Raw genomic sequence first — 16,832 nt, 5'->3', positions numbered from 1 at the left:
CTCCCGGAGGCTGTGGCAGAGACCCCAGGGCCTTCACAGGATTATCACAGTCAACTGGGAACTCTGTGAAGTAGAGTTTATTCTATGCCTTTGTTTATAGAGAGAACACTGAGGCAGTAATCCTAGCCTGGCCCCTTCCTGATATTCCCATGTGACTTGGCACTCAGGCATCTGCGTCCCCTCTCCCGACACCCCGAAGCTTGGCACACCTATTACCCTCACCACTTGGGTCCCTCTGCTCTCCAACTTTAGGTGGGAGATGAGGGTGCACAGGTCGGGGCACCGTTTGCCTCACTTTGACAACACAAGCAGACACCGAGAGGCTGGACACAGAAGAGAGGAGGGGGACACACCAAAAGCCTGAGCCACCTCATTCCAGGAAGCCTAAGGCCACACAGCCCCCACTGCCCGGCTGCTCTTCACCCTCCGCAGCCTCTGAATTTATCTCTGTAACAAGCGTCTGTTAAATGTGAGTTGAGGTCCCTTAAATGGGATAAATATTGACTTAACACCTGCTCTGTGCAAGCACTAGGGATACCTCAGTGAGAAAGCCAACAAGGCCCTGCCCATTTGGACGGGAGCTCCATGCTCGGTCCCTGGTGATGACAGGCACAAACAGAGGAACTTCACGGCAGTATCAGACACCATAGTCCCAGTACCATGGAGGGAGGGTGGCGAGCTGGCAGGAGGCTGGGGAGGCGAGATCGAGGCATGCGAGAGGCCTTAGAGCCGGCCCCCCGCAGCACCTGCCCCAGGCTTGCTCCTGCACAAGACCACACAGTGACTGCTGCCCAGGAACCCCGCAGCCCTAGACAAGCCCGGGTGGCTCCAGGCCTCTCCTCACAGGCACAGCACATCCAGGCGCACTGTCAGCTTTCCCTCAGACCCACTTTCCCCTCCGTCTTCCTTATTCCCTTCGCATCGCCATTCCCCCTGGTCCCCAGCACTGGAAATCTCTAAGTTATCTCCGACACTTCCTGCTCCTTCATCTGCTGCATCCAATCTGTCAGCTCGCTCTGCTGTTCTTGGAAATGTCATTCAAGATTACCCCCGTTTCGCCTCACTGTCACTGGCACCCAGGCCCCAGCCCTTAACCTGGGCTTCTGCACAGCACTCCTCTGCCCACAAACCTTCACCAGCTCCCCTAAGCCTGTGGTCAATGTCCTCTTGGATTCCAGCAGTTCTACGCACCCGTCCACTGTGACGCTCCACTGCTTCCTGACCCCAGACTTCTGCTGCACTCAGACTCACCTCCCTTGCCCTGTCCACTGTGCCCGAGGGCTCAATCCTCAGATCGTCCTCTCTCCCCTCATCCTGCCGCGCAGCCCCTTAGCCTTCTCACTGTGAGTCTTCCCTCTCCCATCCCTCAACACGCCTGCCAGCTCCTGCCAGGTCTGAATGCTGCCGGCAGGTGCAGTCAACACACACGCCATGTTCCCAGAGAGTCGGTGTCTTGGTGTGCTATGCACCCAAACTATCGCCCTGCAGGAGAGGAGGGTCCTGCTCCCCACCAGGGGACTCCACAACCACCCCATCCCTGCTGGGCTCTGTGTAAATGACTTCAGTGCTCCACTGTTTTTTGTTTTTTGGGGTTTTCTTTTTGAGACTGAGTCTCACTTTGTTGCCCAGGCTGGAATGCAGTGGCTCGGTCTCGGCTCACTGCAACCTCAGACTCCCGTGTTCAAGCGATTCTCCTGCCTCAGCCTCCCAAGCAGCTGGGATTATAGGTGCGTGCCACCACACCAGGGTAATTTTTGTATTTTTAGTAGAGGCGGGATTTCACTATGATGACCAGGCTGATCTTGAACTCCTGACCTCATGATCCGTCCACCTCAGCCTCCCAAAGTGCTGGGGTTACAGGCATGAGCCACCATGCCTCGCCAAGGACTCAGTTGTTCAAAGAAAATCCATGATATCAAAAAGTGTCTCTCTCTCACCTTTTAAAGCAAAGGATGCCCAAGTGTAGGGGAAGAAGCTGGGGTCTTGCAGCACTCACCAGTCTTGGATGTGGCACAGAGTGTGTGAACCCCTGGGATTCCCATCCCCCTCTGTGCAAAAGGTGATGCCCACAGCTAACTCTCAGGGTAGCTGGACTGATTGAGCGAAACCAGCAGAGTTCGCAGTCAATACAATGTTAAATTGATTCTTTCTGTCCTTCCTTCCCATAATTCACCCATTCTGCGACTGTGCCATAAGGTTTTTTGTTCATATTGGATTTGCTAAATGTAAGGCATACCCTATTTTATGTAACAGAATGTTATAATCAAGCAACAATTATTTCTTATGTCCTTACTACGAACAGGCCCGATTTACAGGATGCTGAAGAACAGCCTCGCTCCGTTGAGAGTCAGAGAATGTGAAAAGGTGTCAGCCAAACGCCTTGCTCCTCCAGAGATCTGCCGTCTGGGTGGGGAGACACACAGGCAGATGATTACCAAACCCAGGCAGGAGCAGGGGGCTCCGCCAGCCCACACAGAGGGAGGGCAGCAGGAGGCCACCCAGAGAATGCGCCCTTGACACCCACGCAGGCGCCCTTCACATCAGACACATCAGGCTCCCACTCACATTCCATGCTGCCAACCCTCTGAAGCAGGTGAGATTACCCCCATTTTACAGGTGAGGGCAGTGAGGCTCAGAGAGGTGAGGTGACTTGTCCAAGGTCACTCAGGGAGTGATTTGAGGATAGGAACCCAGGTCTGCCTGCCACTTGGTAGCTGGAGCAGCACCTCAAAGGCTGGTCAAGATGTGGGTGGGAGGAAAAGAGAAGGAAATGCTAAGGGCGAGGGTGAGGGCACACAGTGCCAGGGGGAGGGGGGACAGGATCATGGCAGACACCACGGTATGATGTAAAGTTGGGGCCGGCATGCAGAGGACCTTCACTTCCAATGCATATTAGAAGGTATTTGCCTATATTCAGCAGCCCGCAGGCCACTGAGGTCTGCTGAGACAGGGTCCCTTGTGCGAAGCACCACCCTCTGTAAGAAGACAGGCCCAGCAGCCAGTTGGCTGGAAACAGAGGCCAGAGGCCCAGCGAGGAAGCTGTCAGTATAATAATTCAGAGTGAACAGCCAAACGCCCAAATGAGGACCACGGCAGTGGGGAAGTAAAGGTCAGAGTGGACACTTGAAGTGCCCAAAAGAACTGAGTGGGCTGAGGCCTAAGGCACCAGAGAGAGGGAAGGCGGGTGCCCTAGGCACCCCGGCTGCGTGCCTGGGGGAACCTAGCAGCTCTCTCCACAAGGGGGAGGCAAGAGGCAGTACCCACTCGGGGTGGGGGGTGGTCAGTTGGGTCTGGGGGGTGGCGGGACGCCCAGGCAACCAGTCTAAGGCTAAGGAGACTGCAGAGCAAAGACCACCAGGCCTGGAGAGGGTGAAGGGGATGAACTGAGGAGTGGGCTGGGCCGAGGATGGGCTTTCTGAGGACTGAATGGCTGACACCTTAAAAAGCAACAGGAACCTGCCCATCAGCACTGGACTGAGAATCCAGAGGCCTGGGACCCCGCTGTGGAGCCTTGGATAAGGCATCCAGCCTCTCTGAGCCTCAGTTTCTGTTGGGTCATTAGTGCCTCCTTATAAGGTTGCCTGTGAGGAGTGATGAGACGCTCGCAGGACTGTAGCAGAGATCAAATGAAGTAATTGTTCTGAGAGGCATCGGAAACAGTGCAGAACCCCATACACACATAAGGGATTAGTACTACGCAGAAGCATCAAGAGCTGCGTCGCTCCCACACACACTCAGCACTGCCCACCCTCGCCAGCCACACGAAGGCCAGCTTCCACCTCGCTGCTCCTCCTGCTTTCTGAGCAGTCTCTCCCCTCCCAGGGCCGGTCCCCCTCTCCTCCCTTCCATCTCTGCATGGCTGAGAACCACCTCAGAAGCAGCTGAGCTCCCCTCTCCTGGACACCCTGATTCCCTGCAGCTGGGACCTTCTCCTAGAGTCTCTGCCTCTCTGCTGGTACTAAAGTTCCCTCTCCATCCTAAGGGAAAACCAAACTGGAAATCAGACCTCGAAGCTGACCCGGGCTCTCAGAAGAACTTTCAGTGCTGGGGAAGACAACAGCCACCGATGAAGATGCCCAGATGGGGGGATGCGGAAAACACAGAAAACCAAGATCTCCTCCCAACCTCCCCTCATGAGTATCCGCCTCTCCCCCACCTGGAGGGACCAGTGCTGCTTCTGGGTTTCAGGTGGCAGGTCCAGAGGAGGGCAGCGGGGTGGAGCTGGTGAGGCCGGCAGGAGGGTGGTGGGCAAGGCCGGGCCACAAGGAATGAACAAAATATGGAAAATTAAACAATCCCAGACACTGTAATGTGTGCATATTAGATTAACTCTCTGAAGGGTCGTGACCTTGAGGAACACATCCAGCCAGTGAGAAAAATAATAAACCTGATTAATGATGAAGCCTGAGCTGCGGCTTCAGCAAATAAAGCCAGCATCATGACGCCCAGTGGAATTCCAGGGACTCCCGTCCCTGGTGGGACCGGAACACAGTCAACCTCACCGGGTCCCCCACCCCTGACCATTCAGGCACATGCTCAGGGAGTAAGGCAGAACCGGATTTGTCTCTCAGACGCCCACTGCCAACCCAGGCGGTCTCTCTCCCCCGGGCTACCACACCCGTAGTTTCCAGGTGCTCCTAGAAGTGTCACTATCACCCAGGTGACCCATAGGGAGTGGAAGTGAAGGTAGTTCTTTGTTCCTGGCAGGGCTCAGTCCTCCTGACCAGCCCTCAGACCTCTTGGCCTGGTCTTGACAGCTGCACACTGCCTGGCAAAAGGGCCCAGCTGTGCCCACAGGGCCCCTCCTCTTTCCAGACAACCCAGACCCTTGGGAGACATGCCCAGGAGAGCCACTGGAGGGAGGCAGGGAGGTGGCACCGCGTGGCATCACCAGACAACACCACCAAGAGGAAGATGGCAGCATCAAGTACAGATGCCAAGAGCCACGCAGCCCAAGGTCCAGCCCGGGAGTGGCTCGGCCCGCATTGCCCCACCACTGCCAGGCAGACGGGCCAAAGGCACCAGGGGCCCAGCCCCCTCCGCCACCTCCTCCACCACCGCAAGGCCTCAGCCAACTCTCCCCAGGCTCCAACTCCTCCCCTCACTTTGCTCAGCTCAAGGGAGCCAGGGAAAGAGACACAGGTGCTCTCAGTGCCTTGAACCCCCTGTCCCAGCTGTTGCCTGCACGCCCTCCACCCCGGCCAGGTCGGAGTGCACAGCTCTGCCAGTCCTCACTGGAGAGAATCTCAATCAGCTCCCCTCCCCCTCCGCCCCAGCCCCCTCCCCCATCACGCACCCAATGCAGGTCTCTGGAGTTTCTCCCTCACTTCCCACTCGGGTGAACTAGGGTGGGATGGGTGGGAACCCCATTTGCCCCGGGAAAGAGGGTCATTTCTGATAGGACGCTGGTTCCCCCAAGCAAGACGGCATGCAGGGTGGGGGGTGTGGTGGTGGCCGGAGTCCAGTGCAGGGGCAGGGGGCAGTCGAGGCAGATGGCAGTGAGGGGAGGGGGAGGGGGCTTGGTGGGATGCAGAGCTGAGCCGGGATGGGGAGCTGTAGCCCGGGAACAGCGGCGCTGGGAGAAGCGGAGGGTGATGAGGTGTGGGGAAGACGCGCCAGGCTGGGAAGGGGCCCGTCATCCCTGCAGGGGGCAGAGGCAGGGCTGGGAGTTGTACGGCGAGGGTGAGGACCAGAGCGGGAGGACGGCGAGCCCGGGGAAGGGATGCGGAGGGAGGGAGACGGACCGGGATGGAGACTGGAGGAACTACGGGAGCAGAGCGGTGGGGGTTCGGCGGCGAATCCAGAGACGCAGGGACCGGAGTGCCAGGGACCGGGCTGGAGGGAGGTGGGAGCGGGGAGGAGGACGCGGAGGCGGGGGCCGTGGCAGGGGTGCGGGGCCGAGCCCCCGAGGGCAGGAGCGGCGGAGACGTCAGAAGTCGGGGTTCGGGTGCGGGAGGGGCCCGCGCGGAGGGAACTCGGGGGCGCGGGGGCAGCGCAGGGAGCGGGCCCGGGGGCGCCGCTGGGGGCCCCTGCCCTTACCTGGGCGGCTCCGCACTCCGGGGGCTGTGCCGTGGGCCGGGCGCTGCTGGGCCGGCCGCGGGGCTGCTGCTCGCCGTTTTTTTCTCTTCCGCAGCAGCCACGGCGGCTCCAGCCCGATCCGCCGGCAGCTGAAGGCAGAGTCTGTGTCCGGCTGCGAGCGAGCCCGGCGCGGGGAGCGCGGGAGGAGCGCGGTGAGGCACGGGGCGCCGCCCGGCGGACAGCCGGGGAACTGCGACGGCCCCGCGCTCGGCCGGCCGGGGGGGCGCCCCTTCGGGGCCCGGCCGGCGCCCCGGGGGCAGCCGCACGCCCCCCTGTGCCCCTTAGAGCCTCGCCGGGTAGCCCAGGCGCGGGGACGGTGGATCTGCGTGAACGGCGGGGGCGGCGGCGCGAGGGGCGGGCGCGGGTCCGCGCGGCCGGGGGCAAACTTGCTGCCGCCCGGGGGCCGGGGCCGAGCTGGAGGCGCCCGGTTGGGGAGCGGCGCTGGGCTGGGGCAAGGGGCGCGCGGCCGAGCGGGCGCTTCGAGGTACCGACCTCAGGTGGGGAGCCCGGCGCAGCCCGCACCCTCCACCGCCCTGCGCAAAGGGGCAGCCCGCCCCGGCCCCGAGGAGTTATTAGCCCGACCGGCTTCAGCGAGCAAGGGGCGCCTCCTGGTGGCGATCGGGGAACAGCGCAGGAGACGAGCGTGCCCCGTTACAGAAGAGACTGCGGCCTCAGGGGTGCGGAAGATGGAGAGAGCTGGAGGTTTCACGGGAAGAGACCAACCACCTTGTAGAGGAGGCTGAAGAGCAACAGCTTGCATGGGGTCGGTCCAGGGCACTACTGTACGCATACCAATATCTTGGGAGGAGCGTCATCTGTTACCCATGAAGATCCTGAGGCTAGGAGAGGTGAAGGGACCAGGCTGAGAACACAAGGAGAGGAAGTGGCAGGACCCAGGAGGCAACCCCGCTTTCTGGCAGGCAGTTCATTTCAGTACCCCGTGATTCATCCTAAGACAACAGAGCTGCCCTCAAGAGGAGGCTGGGCGAAGAGGGGGTCCTGGGGAAATAGGAGGAGGTGCAAGGGACGCATGACCCCCTCGAAGCTATTAGCTCTCTCCTATCCAACCCGCAGTATCTCTGTCTTTGTCAGACCACCAAACTGATCACACCAGCCCTCTCACCTTCAGTGGCCTGTACCCCCACACCCAGTCATCAGCACTCCCACAATCTCATGAAGCTCTCTGTGAAGGGTTTGCTCACAGACGTCCCTGGTCAGGTCTCAGGCATGAGGTACACTATCGGGACTATTGACTGTTCGGTACGTTGCATTCCCCAGGCAACGCTGGCTGGCTAGCCTGGGTGGGTGCTGGGCTTCCTGCTTCATGGAGGATCTGGACCTCAGGAGTCGTGTCTATCCCTCCCCCAGCTCCATACACTGGCTGGATGAATGCCATATGGAAACGGGGCCCCATTCCTCCAGCCAGACATTATTTAGCACTTACTGTTTGCCAAGACTACACCACTTACACAAGTGTGATTGCCAGTAATCAACTTTGCAAGGTAGGTGTTGAGGTGACACTAATCCCATTTTACAGAGGATCTGAAACCTGTTAAGGTTTAGGACCACCTGTTAGCCAGTCACATGCTGGGGTGAAGGGCTACACAAAACCAATTTCTAATTCCAACTCCCTTGCCCCACTCTGGAACACGTGCAAAACGGACAGAACAGCAGCATGAGCCTAGCAAAAGTGTGCGGGGGCTGGAAGGAGGGAGAGGCATCCCTATGATCCCAGCAACCTATTTCACTTCCCTGGACTTCAGTTTCCACATCTCTAGAAGAGAGGGAAGAAGACTAGATGATCTCTCAAGCCGCTCAAACTCTGAAATGCCAAGCATAGATCCCTGGCCCCTTCACTGGAAGAATGCAAGATCAGCGAGACAAGAGAGGCTTATTAAGTGTTTGGAAAGAAAAATACTATATAAGTGAAATGCTTCATCATATTCTTTTGCCTGGTGAGCTCATCCTATTAACCAGGGAAGTAGGGAGGAGCTTTCAGCAGGTCAGAGAGATTGCTGATGGCTCTGGAGATAGCCCTGGCTTTGGCCTCGTGAGGGCCCTCGTTTCCTCTCCTTCCTGCAAGAATGGTTCTGACTTTCTTTTTCTTTCTTAAGACCTCTGCCCCTAGAAGAAGAGAGCCCCTACCAGTCACAGGATGGGCAACAATGTCAGAGAAGTCTGCCGGTGGAGAAGCCTGCCACTAGCCCCAGGCTTGTTGTCCCCTGCCTACTCTCCTGTCACCAGTTGCTGCAAGCTGTTGGGTTCTTTGGGATACTCAGTACTGGCTCTCCACATTTGTTACTACTGAATTTCAGCATCACTTATTAATCAAAATTCAATTCCAGGCAAGCTAACTTCCCAAGCTCAGCTCCAGGGGTGGGAAGGTCAGTCTAGATCTTTTTGGAAGCTGCAGGGAGAGAATGTCAGAAAGCCTCGAGGCTGGCCCCGCTGATCTACTTGAAGCTGCTGCCTTGAATGAAAACACAGAAGGGTTGGGAAAGGGGGCTCCCACCTCTAGAACCTCTCATTTGAAACATCCCTCACGGCCAGCAGCCATGCTGTGCAGAATGGACAGGGTTCATTGTGCTTGGGCATCATGATTCAGTCTCGTGGCTCCAAGCTCCTGGTGGCCGGAGCCCACGGGAAAGAATTGGTTCTCTTAGATTTATCTTTAGTTTCTTCCATCTATTTGCTTCTGGTATATTCACTAAGAAGAATATTTGATCTTAAATGTACCTGCCATGTCTTTTCTGATTGTCATTTTGAAGGTTCATCACATGTTCATAATGACCCCACTGCATAAATGGGGCCAACTGAGGCACACTTGTTCTCACCCTGAGTGGCACATGCCATCATATCATGTCACTAGGTCTTAGAAACTATTGCAGCGGCCTTCTAGCTGGTCTCCCTGCCTTTAGATTGGCTCCCTCCAATATGTCCACAAATGGCTGCCAGAGAGATGTCTCTAAAACAGCTTCACCCCTTCACACCCTCGGTGAAAACCCCTTCATGACCCCATATGACCTATTAGGTCAGATGGAGTTCCAATCTTCTTAGCACAGCCTACAAGATCCCTGCTTACTTCCCCACCTCACCCATCGTCCACCTCTGTCCATTTCACCTTCAACCAGTACCAAGATGCTTCGAGGTTTCTGCTCATCCCATTTCATACCTCTGTGACTTTAACACATTGAATTCTGCCCAGAGTCCCCACCTCACCTCCCACATACACACAGATACACAAGTTCCTATTTACTGCTCAAAATTCCGTTTAGGAATCTCTCCCACTAGAAGTTCATCGTACTTCATTATCTAATCCCTTCCCAACAGAATGAATTACTCCCTTCTCAGGATCTCTCTTGTACGTATTACAGTTTATGGTCACTTACTTGTTTCACATCTGGTCTCACTAATGGACTGTGAGCTTGTTCTCCTGGATTTATATTTTAGCTTCTCCCTTCTTTGTATTTGCCTCAGGTATATCCACAAAGCAGAAACTTGATCTTAAAATTACCTACCATTTCTTTTCCAAAGGTCCCTTGAAGGTTCATGGCAAGTTCATAATGAGACTATAGACTTTTTATAAAATCTCTATTAAGTACGCACTGCTTGGCAAAGCAGGTGCTTAGTAAGTGTGTTGAATGAATAAACCAATAGAGAGAAAGAGTTAATGAGGTCTACAATTCTGGCAAATGGGATTTGCTCCTGTCATTTGTCCAGATGAGCCAGATGAAGTCCTAACTGGCAAATATGAAACTGTGGATTCTTGGTAAGCCTGAAGTCTTTACAACCTACGCTGAAGTTGGGATTCAAATTTGAGGAAATTGAGGTTGAAGGAAGCAAGAGGCTGATGGTATATCATATTGCAAGACAGTGTGAAAATTCATCAATCCTATCAGAGTACTTCAACTCCAGATTAAAAGAAAATAAATTCTCTGTGTTCTTCTTGTCACTTGTTTGGAGGATAAATGGTTCATTCTTACAGCAAATGTCTCACAGAACCAGTTTGGAAGTTGAAGTGAGTTAGAAGGAGAAATGTTTTTGATGTTTACTCGTGCTTCAGAGGATGCAGTAAGCAGTGGGTTTGCCCAGTGATCTTATGGAAAGTGTCGGGAAGAGCAAACATATATGCCTGTGTGGCTCACACAGTCCCAGGTCTCATGGCAGCATGTTGGTTAACGTAGCTGGCTGCAAAGACTACATCGAATGTGAAAAGGTCCCATCCCCACTTGTCAACTGTGTTATCACGCAGCTCCTTCCCCGCAATGTCTCTTACCTTGTTTATTAGTCTAGGCATAAGGATACTGCTTGCACTAAAATTAAAATAAAAATTTAGATCATCCTTAATCAGAATATAACCTGCCTCTCATTCTGCAGCCCTGCTTCCAACCTCATGTGAGAACCTAATTCATTCCTACTACGTGTCTCAGTTTCCATTTGCTACTCTGCAGAGGAGATAAGCAGCTGTGACAATTAGTTCTCCAAGACAACTTTGGTGCCTATTATGTGCTAGGCGCCAAAGACAAAATAAGAAACCAGACATATCTAGGGCTGGTCCTCTTAGCGTTCACAGTCAAGTAAAAGATGTTACAGACGGATTACAGTCTCCTAAGTTTTGGTCCACTTGACATCAGGTATTTTCTGTATGGCGTTTTGCATACAATTAACTCAGTTACATGGTCATAGTTTAGTCTGACAGTCTGGGTGGAAGCAGGGGAAGGGGTGTGTGACTTATGGCAATTCAAGAGTTGGAGCCAAGGGCCTTTAGCACACAGAGGCTTAGGTATGCACTCAGAATTATCAGTCTGAATCTTCCATAGACCTGCATTGTAGCTGGGACTCTTCCACTTTGGCCATGCCTGTTTGGGAAAGCGGCATTGCCATTCATTTGCACAAATAAAGGCTTTAACCAGTTCCACCATAGTAGGGGTACTATGCTCACATCTAAAAGCGGCATTTTACCTGTGGTAAGCTTTATACTTTCGCATTCATCTTTTGTCATTTGATTCTCATAGTTGGTCTATGTAGGTTCCATTATATGACATTACAGATATAAACCACTCAGTCAGGAAATAGCAAAACTAGGGTAAAACTCAGGGCTTTAGCTGGGCACAGTAGCTTACGCCTGTAATCCCAGCACTTTGGGAGGCCAAGGCAGGCAGATCACCTGAGGTCAGGAGTTCAAGACCATCCTGACCAAAATGGAGAAAGCCCGTCTCTACTAAAAATACAAAATTAGCCGGGCATGGTGGTGCACACCTGTAATTCCAGCACTTTGGGAGGCCAAGGCAGGCAGACCACCTGAGGTCAGGAGTTCAACACCATCCTGACCAAAATGGAGAAACCCCGTCTCTACTAAAAATACAAAATTAGCTGGGCACCGTGGTGCACACCTGTAATCCCAGCAACTCGAGAGGCTAAGGCAGGAGAACCCTGGAGGTAGACGTTGCGGTGAGCTGAGATCACACCAGCCTGGGCAACAAGAGTGAAACTCCATCTCAAAAAAGAAGTTGGGGGGCTTCTAGCTGCACAAAGGACAGTGGTCACAAATCACTATGAGAACAGGTGCAGGTCATTTAAGTCAAGTTGTGTAAAACGTTAAGCAAGGATTAAAGCAGCAGAATCTTCCCCCCAGCCTTTTCCTGTTTTTCTTCACCAATTCCAATAATATGAGCAACTGAAGAAACAATATACTCAAACAGGAGGAAGAGGTCGGAGGATGAGAGACAGGGTGGCATTTTTCTACCCGGGGGCAAACCACAATCACGTAGCAATGGAAGATACAGAGAAAAGGGTTTGTCTTCTCAATGCAGCCACCCCAGGATATCAAAAGTAAGGTGGCAGTTTTCATATTAACCCAGGTGTTTGCGATTTATCTATAGTTTTGTCTGAAGAGTGGCATTAAATATTTCTATAAATTATGAAATAACACAGGGATATTACAAAGGCATTCAAAGGCAAACAAAGTGTGTGCATGTATACATATGTGTATGTATGTGCATATATGCGCATGTGTGTATATATACATAGTTCTGTATACATGTACTTCATAGATACGTATATCTCTCATCATATATATATTTCGGCATCATGCTGACCAGTTCTGTTTTTCCATTATTGTTCAATAGAGCAATAATTTATTGTACAGCTTCTATCTGCCAGGTATAACATAATATTAGACACGGAAATAAAAATTGACTTTGGTTTCTACCCTCTAAAAGTGTATAGTCTCATGTACTTAATTTTCCCTCCTAAAGGGAAACCTTTCAATTTTATCTCAGAGCAATGCTTAGGAGTTTGGGCTCTCTTGAGGAATTCAGAAGAGCAAAAAGTGTAAGATTCTGTTCACCCAGGAAGGACTTCTTCCTCTTTGTAGCTCGGTGAGGGATAGGTTACTTCCAAGAGGGGTATTACATAGTAGGCTATGCCCGAGTGTGAAATACTGGAAAAGATGCCTTCCCAGTCAGCTGCAATTAAAACAAAGGTTTCCTTTAGAGCAACAGCTGAACACACAGTCATTTCCATCTTCTTCTTCCAGATTCCAGGCCAAAATCTTCATTTTAAAGCAATTCAGTTATCTTAATTTGGAAAAGACAAAGGGGAAATGTGGCAGCTATCTTCAAATATTTAAGATCTTTCTTACGTTGCTCCACAACCAGGACCCTTGGATAGATGTTATGGAGAGGCCAATTTTAGCTCAAATACGAAGGAATTTATGAGTTGCCTCAGGAGATAGTGAGCTCCCCAGCCCTGGAAGTATACAAGGAGAGGGATGGCCATCTGCCAGGGCTGCCGTAGATTAGAAGTTGAATGAGATACCTTCCATCTCAAAGTTCTTGGATTCTCTCAGTCTGTCTTCTTGGCCCAAGGCTAAAAGGAAATTTGGATCTTTGGAGAAATGCAACACTTACTGTTGAAAGTAAAAACTTGCCTTATGTATTTGGGTCTTTTTCTTTAGATGTATGGGCACTTTTCTTTCTTTCTTTCTTTCTTTTTTTTTTTGAGACGGAGTCTTGCTCTATCTCCAGACTGTAGTGCAGTGGCACATTCTTGGCTCACTGCAACCTGGGGTCAAGTGATTCTTCTGCCTTAGCCTCCCCAGTAGCTGGGACCACAGACAAGTGCCACCCACCCGGCTAATTTTTGTATCTTTAGTAGAGATGGGATTTCACCATGTTGACCATGATGGTCTCGATCTCTTGACCTCGTGATCCGCCCACCTTGGCCTCCCAAATTACAGGCGTGAGCCACCGCGCCTGGCCTGCGCGCTCTTCTTTAAATGCAGTGAAGATACTTAATACCAGAAAAGGCAATAATCACTTAAGTGCTCTATTGGCAAAAGTAATATTATTGACACACTGAACTGTTACTAGGTAAATAGCATCAATGGCCTCGTTAAGAAAGGATACATTTACATGAGAGGATGACAGTTTCCAAATAAAACCAATCTGAATAGATGAACAACATGCTTGTTTTTTAAATTGACTTCTTGTAACACACACATGCATATACCTTCAGGAATGAAAACAGTAAGTAGAGTAAAAATGAAACAGTATCTCAGTATATATTTCTGTTATGCCTCTGTGTCAGACTTCGCCTCCTGCCAATGGAAGGATGGTTTTCTTCAAGCATTTTCCAGCATTAAACATTTGGGTAAAGTTCAGCACATACAATAATATCTTGTTCTTCTGAATAAAACAGACTCCAAACTACCTTCCCCTCCACCCTTCTGAGGGAGTACACTGCTTTTCAAATGCTAATTAATTAGGCCCACTGTTGAGGTAATACGGTTGACTTAAAAATTTGGCTGGGAAAGAGGAATAGAGAAATTTACTTATTTATTTATTTTTTTTTAGACTGAGTTTTGCTTTTGTTGCCCAGGCTGGAATGCAGTGGCGCAGTCTCAGTTCACTGCAACCTCTGCCTCCCAGGTTCAAGCTATTCTCCTGCCTCAACCTCCTGAGTAGCTGGGACTACAGGTGCGTGCCACCATGCCTGGCGAATTTTTGTATTTTCAGTAGAGATGGTCAGGCTGGTCTCAAACTCCTGACCTTAGGTGATCCACCCACCTCAGCCTCCCAAAGTGCTGGGATTACAGGTGTGAGCCACTGTGCCCAAGTGAGAGGAATTAAACTGAAAAACAAAAGTTGTAGAGGTAGACCCAGGTGAAAACACCTATATACAAATACCTATACAGTTAATAACCAAGTAAGTCTTACCTCTCCCAGCTCCAAAGACAAGGTTTTTATTTCTTGGTAGTGATATAAGGGTCTGTTTTATGGTGTAGTTGGCTAAAGAAGTAGCTGGGGGAAGAGAAAAAGGTTTATTAAATAATGGAGGCTACTCCAGGACTATGTTTTCAACCATCAGCTGATGTTAGTGAATGATTATTCTGGGGCTCCTAGGTGGCAGGCACCGTCCTCAATTTGCTGGGCGTGGTTCCTGTCCCCAGGAACCAGCTGTTATAAAATTTTCAGTGCTGCAAAAGAAGTAGCACTCAAATATAAATTTCCTCAGCAAGGCAATTTACTTCTATAGGAGGGTGTGGCTCATAGATAGAACAAAGGCGAGCACACACCCGGACAAGGGAGGGGAAGGGCTACTTATGCCTGATGTAGGTCACCCCTACTGCTGGGTCATTCCCCTATTAGCTAGGGTTAGACCACACAGTCTAGTCTAATTCCATCTGATTGGATGTTTCAAAGGGAGCAGGGGTATGAGCCTGAGTGGCGTGGTGGGTAGTTTGGTGGGTCAGAGCAGGTTGACAGGGGTCAAAGCAGGTGACCAGGATGAGTCAGGACGGAGCAGGTGACTGGGGGAACAGATGTGAACTACTGATTAGAACTGGTGGAAAAGGTTGTTTACCAAAACTACAAGGAAGTTAAACTTTAAAATGGAGATTTAAATAAGAGAGCTGAACATACTGACATTCTTCGAAGAGAAACTTGGGGTTCACTATATCGAACACAGCTCACTCCAGTGAGGCCTACACAGGCAAAATCCCCCAGTGCACTCCCTTAGTGGGGACCCCACTAATCCCAGCCCTCAGTTCAACATTGTTGCCTCTGCTCCTTACTCATTTACAACAAAATCAATCTGAACGCACAAGTAAATGCATTTGGAAACTTTTTTTTTTTTTTTTTTTTTTTTTTGAGATGGAGTCTCACTCTGTCACCCAGGCTGGGGTGCAGTGGCATGATCTCAACTCACTGAAACCTCCACCTCCTGGGTTCAAGCAATTCTTTTGCCTCAGCCTCCTCAGTAGCTGGGATTACAGGCACCTGCCACCACACCCGGCTCATTTTTTATTTCATAGCAGAGACGGGGTGTCACCATGTTGGCCGACTGGTCTTGAACTCCTGACCTCAAGTGATCCGCCTGCCTCGGCCTCCAACAGTGCTGAGATTATAGTTGTGAGCCACCTTGCCAGGCCCCGGATATACCGCTTATATATAAACTTGCACTAATGAATAGTAAGCATTCTGAGGATACATGTGCAAAGCACTTCACAGTTTACAAAGTGTTTGCACAGCCATCACCATAGTTCTCATTTCAACCCTCAGTTGTGTTATCCTTGTTTCAAAGAGAAAAAAATCCTATTTATTTTTACTATTATTTGTTTGGTTTTGAGACAGGGTCTCATTCGGTCACCCAGGCTGGAGTGCAGTGGTAGTATCATAGCTCACTGCAGCCTTGAACTCCTGGGCTGAAGCAATCGTCTTGCCTCAGCCTCCCATGTAGCTTGGTGTGCCACCATTCGTGTGCCACCACACCCAGCTAATTTTTTATTTTTTGTAGAGATGGAGGGTCTCACTTTCTGGTGTCAAACTCCTAGGCTCAAGTGATCTGCCCACCTCAGCCTCCCAAAATGCTGGGATTGCATGTGTAAGCCACCATGCCTGGCCGAAAATACCTATTTAGTAGTAAATTATGAGCCTTTAAGTTGTATTTTCTTTTTAAATCAAAATATTCCCCTTCCACTACTTATATTTTAATAACCCCACTACCATCCTGATAAAATAATACATACAGAACCCGAGGTACAAAGCGATTCACCAAACCAAGCTGTGCCACTTAAATGAGCTAAAATCTAAACTCCTGCTTTGTAAGGTTCCAGGCTCTTTTCTTGTAACTGAGCCAAGTCACCAGCTTTGCCTTGGGCCAAATGAAAAGATCAAAACACTCTTTGTAGAATGGAGAACACAGGTGAAATCAAAATAGCTGGAAAATTCAACCTACCACTTGAAATAAGAGTAAAAATTAAGGTAAAAAAAAGTCAATCTTACTTTTAAAGTAAGTTCAACTGTATCTTTCTCTCTCTTACTCCACGTGCCTGTTTGTTTCAGATGTGTCTCTCCCAGGGGCAGGAGCCGGTTGTTTACAATTGTTTATTATGTTAAAAGACAGTATTTGGAAAACCTCCCCCAGGATGATATACACCGTCCATTATACAGGTTTTAGTCACTAGTGCTGGAACCAAGCATCTAGACTCCGAGTCCAGACAGAACCGTGCTATTCTCCGTGTTTAACGGCGCACATGGCTGACATTTAATAAATGTTAGATAATAAAAATAGAAGCAGTACTCAAAGTAACAATATCTGAAGAATCTCATTAAGCACAAAGTAAGGTAAACAAACCACCACCACACATCTGGATTTGCATATAAAGGCACCTTCCGCTTCCAGTATAAAAGAGGACCTGCTGGACCGTATGTTTCACCCAATACCATGGGAAGAGAAGGGGAAAAAGCCTC

At 50.8% G+C, this 16,832-nt stretch overlaps 1 protein-coding gene across 13 annotated transcripts in view; it reads right to left on the bottom strand.

Annotated features, from left to right (window-relative positions):
* Window positions 1-6,188, bottom strand: part of GRIK4 (glutamate ionotropic receptor kainate type subunit 4) — a 489,633-nt gene extending 483,445 nt beyond the window's left edge. For all 13 annotated transcript variants that reach the window (XR_013523083.1, XM_078339710.1, XM_078339708.1 and 10 more), the window contains exon 1: window positions 6,040-6,188. The gene's annotated coding sequence lies outside the window, so the exon portion shown is untranslated. The remainder of the gene's footprint in view (window positions 1-6,039) is intronic.
* Window positions 6,189-16,832: the final 10,644 nt, after the last annotated feature.

The sequence above is a fragment of the Callithrix jacchus genome, chromosome 10 (genome assembly GCF_049354715.1).
Source record: "Callithrix jacchus isolate 240 chromosome 10, calJac240_pri, whole genome shotgun sequence".
NCBI lineage: Eukaryota > Metazoa > Chordata > Mammalia > Primates > Cebidae > Callithrix > Callithrix jacchus.
Note: the sequence above shows the minus strand (reverse complement) of the source record. Positions and strands in the feature narration are given on the sequence as shown.